Raw genomic sequence first — 5,926 nt, forward strand, 5'->3', positions numbered from 1 at the left:
TACGGACTCCCCATCTGGTAAGGGTCTCCATGCCCAAAATCACATCTATCCCCAAGGAATCAATGACGATCAAACCAGTGCGGAATTCTGCCCCTCTTATGACAATACTAACTCTGGAGCATATAGAGCATGTGTGTATTGGGCCCCCAGGTGAGGTAACTACCATAGCTGTCTTCATACACGAAACTGGTATACGATGCTGCTCGGCAAATGACTTGGAAATGAAAGAATGGGTAGCACCGGTATCGAAAAGCGCCATAGCTGGATAAGAGTTGACCATGAATGTACCAATAACCACGTTAGAAGCCTCGGCCGCTGACTCAACCGTCACGTGGTTCACCTTCCCCTGTCGTGGCGCCCTGGGTTGGGCTGGGCGCCCCTGCTGTCCTGCCTGCCGTGGAGCCTGAGGTGCTGGACAACTTTTAGCATAATGACCTTTTTGCCCGCATTTGTAGCACATGCGGTGGCGGTGAATGGCGCTACTTGGTTGACCTCCCTGTGAACTTATCTTCACATCTTGCATTATTTCTGCTGCTTGCTCTTTGGACTCCTTGCGACCGCGTGGCTGGATCACATTCATAGTGATAGTCAACCCATCAACATAATCATGGAGAGCTTGATTCTCGACCTGTGTATCTCTAGAGCACTTAGGATCCTTTCTCTTTGGCATGGTCTGTAGCTCTCCGACCGACGGACCGTCAAGGAAAAGGGAATCCTCCGCTAGCTGCCCTTGATGAGGCATCTTTCTCTTTGTACCGGAGAACAACCTCTGGTTCCTCCTAATTGTAGCTTCATCTTCAGTCGCACGAGCTTGACGACAAGGAACGCCATAGAATTGACAACACGGGCAAGCTTTCTCACCATCACCCATTGCACTGACTCCAAGGTCTTTTTGTTCTGCCGACATCTGAGCTGGGTAAAGAGGAAAACACAGATTTGTAAGGTCAAGGAAAAGAGAAAAACTCCACTATTTAAGGTTCTATCTCATTTAGACAACATTGCGCAGACATCACTGCGGCTAACTCCAGATAAATGTCACATAAATCCGGGAAAAAGGAACTAAAGCATAATTCTTCTGTTTCGTCTGAGAGATTCTCAACTTCTCTTGTACTAGTTGTAGGCCGGGGTGTCACATCCCTACCCCCTTACAGAAACCGACGTCCTCGTCGGTGACGTCCTTGCCAGTGAATCACTGGATATCATATCCTCTCCGTATTATCCTTCTTCCCAACAACCAAGACCGGGGAAACTCAAGGCATGATAAAGTAGAGAGGATAGAGTGGACGGTTTTACCCCCAACGATCTAACTCATTTTATTAATTAGTTAACTTTAACATAAAAGTGATTTTCTTTAAACAAATTTAAACTACTAAACTATGCAATCAATCAAAAATCCAAATCAAACATGTAGCATAATAACAAGCAGACAATTTTCACGACTTAGCCGAGTTTAGCAAATAGACTCGACTAACACAACGCGTCGCGGAACGTGCTATCGTATTATTATAAAAGGGTCACCTAGCTAACTCATGGTGGTCAGATGACTGATTCAGGCCAAATCTACGAAAACTATTCTTCAGAGAGAGAAATCAAGGCAAGAAGGGTAAAAGTCATAGAAGTCAAGGGGTATAATAGTAAAATAGTTTCAGCAGTCAAGGATTGGTGAGGAGAAGTCCTAAAACTCGACCAGTTCTATCTAGGCTTCGTCCTACAGTCGAACCTGGCTCTGATACCACTCTGTAACACCCGGTTTATAAAAGAGCATAAACCGAGCAATCATATACGTGCCAGGATCAAGTCACACGTATATACAACAGAATGAACAGTATATCATAGCACATATCACGTAAAAAGACATAATAAAGCGAATACGAATGTTTATTTATTACAATAATGACAAAATGTCTGATACAGCGGAAGCGAAGTACAAAATACGAATAAAGCTCTCCGAAGCTGAAGCAGGGCGCCACAGGGACGTCGACTGGGAGACGAAGCACCTAGAAGTCCTCGTAGTCCTGGTAACGCTGGACGAACTCCCTCGTGTCGGCAGGAACTGAGCAGCAGTAGCGAAGCCAAGAGGAAAAAGTAGAGAAGAGGCAAGAGTGAGTACACAACTTGTACTCAACAAGTATAACACAAACTATGAGGCTCTAGGCTGGCTGACTCAACTGCATTAGCTTTTAAGTGTTGGCAAAATTTTATTAAAGCTATTTACTACGAGTTGATGAATTACCATTAACCCAGTTACATAGTAATTAATCAGAATTAATTAAGAAACTACTGAGAACCAAACCGAAACCAAGCCACCAAGGTAACCCCGAGAAGCACCTCCCTCGTCGGAAGGAGATAACTTCACTAATCAAAAGAAGGATCTGGGCCGCTCATAACCGTGAGCACGGCTAGTATACCAGTTTTACACTCTGCAGAGGTTGCACATCTTTACCCACAAGTCGTGAGCTACGCCAGTTGTTCATCACACTTCCTTAGGTGAGATGGCCAGCGACTCACTACGAGGCCTTTAAAAAGAATCTCGTTGGTAAGGCGTAACCGCGAGAGTTAGGTCGGCGACGATGGGGCCCACCTCCAGGGGTACAAGCACGTAGCACAGACCAAGCCGGAGGAGCAGGGACCATTGAAGCTTGCTACTCTTGCCCCGCAGGTAAGTTACTCCAAACCAAAAAGATCTAATTATTACGCCAAGTCTATCTCATTCTAGCCTTGTGGTAGCGCTGTTGTCCCAGGTTGTCGCTCTATGAACCGGTCCTTATGGAGAGTGGCCAACCAAGCACTAAGCACCGTGCTGGCCCCCTAAACCATGTTTCTACAAAAACCATCTTTTAACGAGACGTGAGCCACTCATCCACACAGAGAGCCACTCTCAGAATTAAGTTCAAGTAAACCATTAATCAAATTAATTAAAAAGGACCAGAGTGTGTTGTAGCGCAGCAACCTAGCACAACTAATCAAGATGCAACCCAAAGGATATATATAAAGGATATAAAGTGGCTAGGAAAGTCCTTATAGGCATACAGTATTAAAATGCAGTATGAAATTGTATTTAAAAGTGATGGGTTGTTCATGTTACACTTGCCTTCCTCGTACTGCTCTGGCTGCTGCTCAAAGTGCTCGGAAGAAGGCTGCTCCTAGTACTGGTACTGGGGCTCCTCAACTGGATCAGCGTCTACTCACGAACACATGGCCAAAACAATGCACAAAATAAGCATACAGTCAAACCTTAACAAAAACTAAGAAGCAGTACATCAATACATAAAAACAGCACACTAAACTACTCTAATACTGTTCTACGCGTTACAACGATCGCGTGGATATAAAGAACGCTAAAAACGGAGCTAAAACGCATAATCTAGGCTAAAAACAAGGTTCAGGGACTAAACTGCAAGAAATCTAAGGTTCCAGGGGTTTTTCTGCAAAAACCGAGGGCCTAAACGTAATTAAACTAAAAATCTAGGGTCTAACTCGCAAAAAGACTAAGTCTGGATGGCGGGTTCTATTCTGAGAAAAGACAGGGGGTCCGTGTAAGTTTCTGGGCCGAACTGTAATTATTTTTGAACTGAAGTGGACTGCGGGTTAATTCCCGAAAAGTCCAGGGGCTCTTTAGGAAAATAGCCAGGCCGAAGCGGTAAGATTGGATCTGGGCGCTAGGATCTGGATCGGACGGTTCAGATAAGGTTGGATTTAGATCTAATCTCCAGCGTTGCTTTCGGATTGGACGGTTCAGATCCAAAGGGTGTGCGGGGCGGCGGCGCGGCTCGCCGGAGACCAAGCTCCGCGGCGGCGCTCGGCCGGAGGTGAGCAAAATCGGCCATTCGGGCTGGGGTTTGAGCGGGTTTTGGGTCAAGGAGCATCCACGCGGCACGCGTGGTTCACCTAGGCCAAGAGCGGAGCGCGGGGACGCCCTGGGCGGCGGTTGCTGTGCGGGCGGCGGCGGTTCTGTGGGTTGTGGTCGCCGGCGTACGCGAGTCCAGGCGGCTAAGGTGTGCTACGGCTATGGAAACTGGCGCAAAGAGATCAAGGGGTCGGGGTGGAACTTACCGAAGGCTCGTGGTGGCCAGAGCTGCTGCGCAAGGTGGTCGTCGGCGAGCTCCGGGCGGCGGGTCGTGGCGGAGCTCGCGGAGAGGGTGCTGGAGGATTGCGCCGGGCCTGCTGATCCACGAAATAGGTCCGCACGAGTCCTGAGGAGGTGTTTCGGGGGTCAGGGAAGCCCAGTGTACGCCGGCGGCGAGGATTTGAAGTAACGGGGCTACTCACCGGCGGCGGCCCACGGGGAAAAAAATCCGGCGCACGCAGGCCTCAGAGTCGCGATTGGGGCCTTGGAAAGCTACCTGGTGCCAGAACAAAGCAGCTTCGGGGCCTGGTCAGAGCTAGGGTGCGGCGGGTTGGCGTGGTTACGGCGGCGAGATGCTCTCCTCCAAGCAGAGGCAGGGCGGAGCGGCTAGGGTTTGGGGCGCGGTGCTGCGGGGCGAGGGTAGGGGGAAGGAGGCCGCGGGGCGCCAGTTAAAGGAGGAGGCCGGTGATCACGGCGCGTACGCTCGGGAAGGGAAGCCGACGATCTCGGCGGCAATGCCGCGCGGACGTTGCGCTGCGGGGGGGAGAAGAAGGGCCTGACCGGTGGGCCAGGGCTGTCAGCGGCGGGGAACGGGCGAACGGCGACTCGCGAGGCGCGGGAGGCAGCGGCTGACTGGTGGGGCGCTCGGGTAAAGGAACCGTGTCACTGGCAGGCGGGCCCGGGAGCGGGGTGCGGGGCGCGCGCGAGCGGGCTGAGGAGGCACGCGCGAAGAGCGGGCGGGGTGCGTTGGGCCGTGCCGCATGGGGGAGGCTGGGACTCGGCGGGAGTGGGCCATGCGTGGGGTTCTGCTGGGCCGATCCAACAGGCAAGGAGGAAAGTGCGTCGCGGCGGACTGGGCTACCTGGGTTGGCGCTGCAGTTGGGTCGCGGTGCTGGCTGAGCACGCGGACGGAGGCAGCTGGGAGAGGAATGCGCGGGTGGAGTGAGGCGCTGACCGGTGGGCCGGCGGGACACGTCCATGTGGGCGTTGCGACGCTGGTCTGCGGGCCTAGCTGGTCGGACGGGGGAGGCGCGCGTGACGCAGCTGAGCGGAGAGATGGAGCGAGCGGGACGTGGCGTTGGCGTGCGGGTGCTGCTGGGCCGCGCGGGCGAGCCGGGGCGCTGGGCGTGAGCGTGGGCCGAGCTAAGCAGGAAAGGGGGCAGGCCAGGCTGACGGGCGCTGGGCCGCGGGAAAGGGTGCTGGACTGGGCCGGGCTGGCTGGGCTGAGTGCTGGGGTGGTTTGGGCTGGGTTTGGGTTGAGTTAGTGGGCTCCCTGGGTGTGGGTTTAGGGGTTTGGGCTCCTTTTCTAAATCAAATCCTAATTCAACTCAAGACAAATGAATTCAAATTTAAATTTGAATTCACACAAGCACTCAACAGATAAAACAATGCTCCAGCATGAATGCAACAACCAAAAATCAAACCTATGATAGATTTTTAATTACTTATAGAACAAAAATTTAGATTAAATGCAAGTCTAACACAATAAACCTTAGAAAATTAAATAAAACCAATTAAATTTATTATAAATGGCTGAAATTTGAATTAGGGTGTTACACTTGCAAAGGTATGTCAAAAAAAGTTGATAGCCCGTGATGGAAATAACAAAAGAAAGAGAGTCATGCAAAAGAGTTCATCCTCAAATCACCAGAAATAGTCCAAACACTTGCACATCTTGATCAGACTGTATGACTCATTTCTGCTCGGATCTTGTTTTTGACTCAGCAATACAAGCAAGGCAAACATGCCTCTCCACTCCTACCCTGAGCCCCACATAAGCCTGAGTAGATGGTAGGAGAAGGACGGCAGCATCTTTGTCTTGGTGAGGATATAAAACAAAAAGAGTGATTCAGAGAGTAA

The sequence above is a fragment of the Panicum virgatum genome, chromosome 9K, assembly GCF_016808335.1.
Source record: "Panicum virgatum strain AP13 chromosome 9K, P.virgatum_v5, whole genome shotgun sequence".
Classification (NCBI taxonomy): domain Eukaryota; kingdom Viridiplantae; phylum Streptophyta; class Magnoliopsida; order Poales; family Poaceae; genus Panicum; species Panicum virgatum.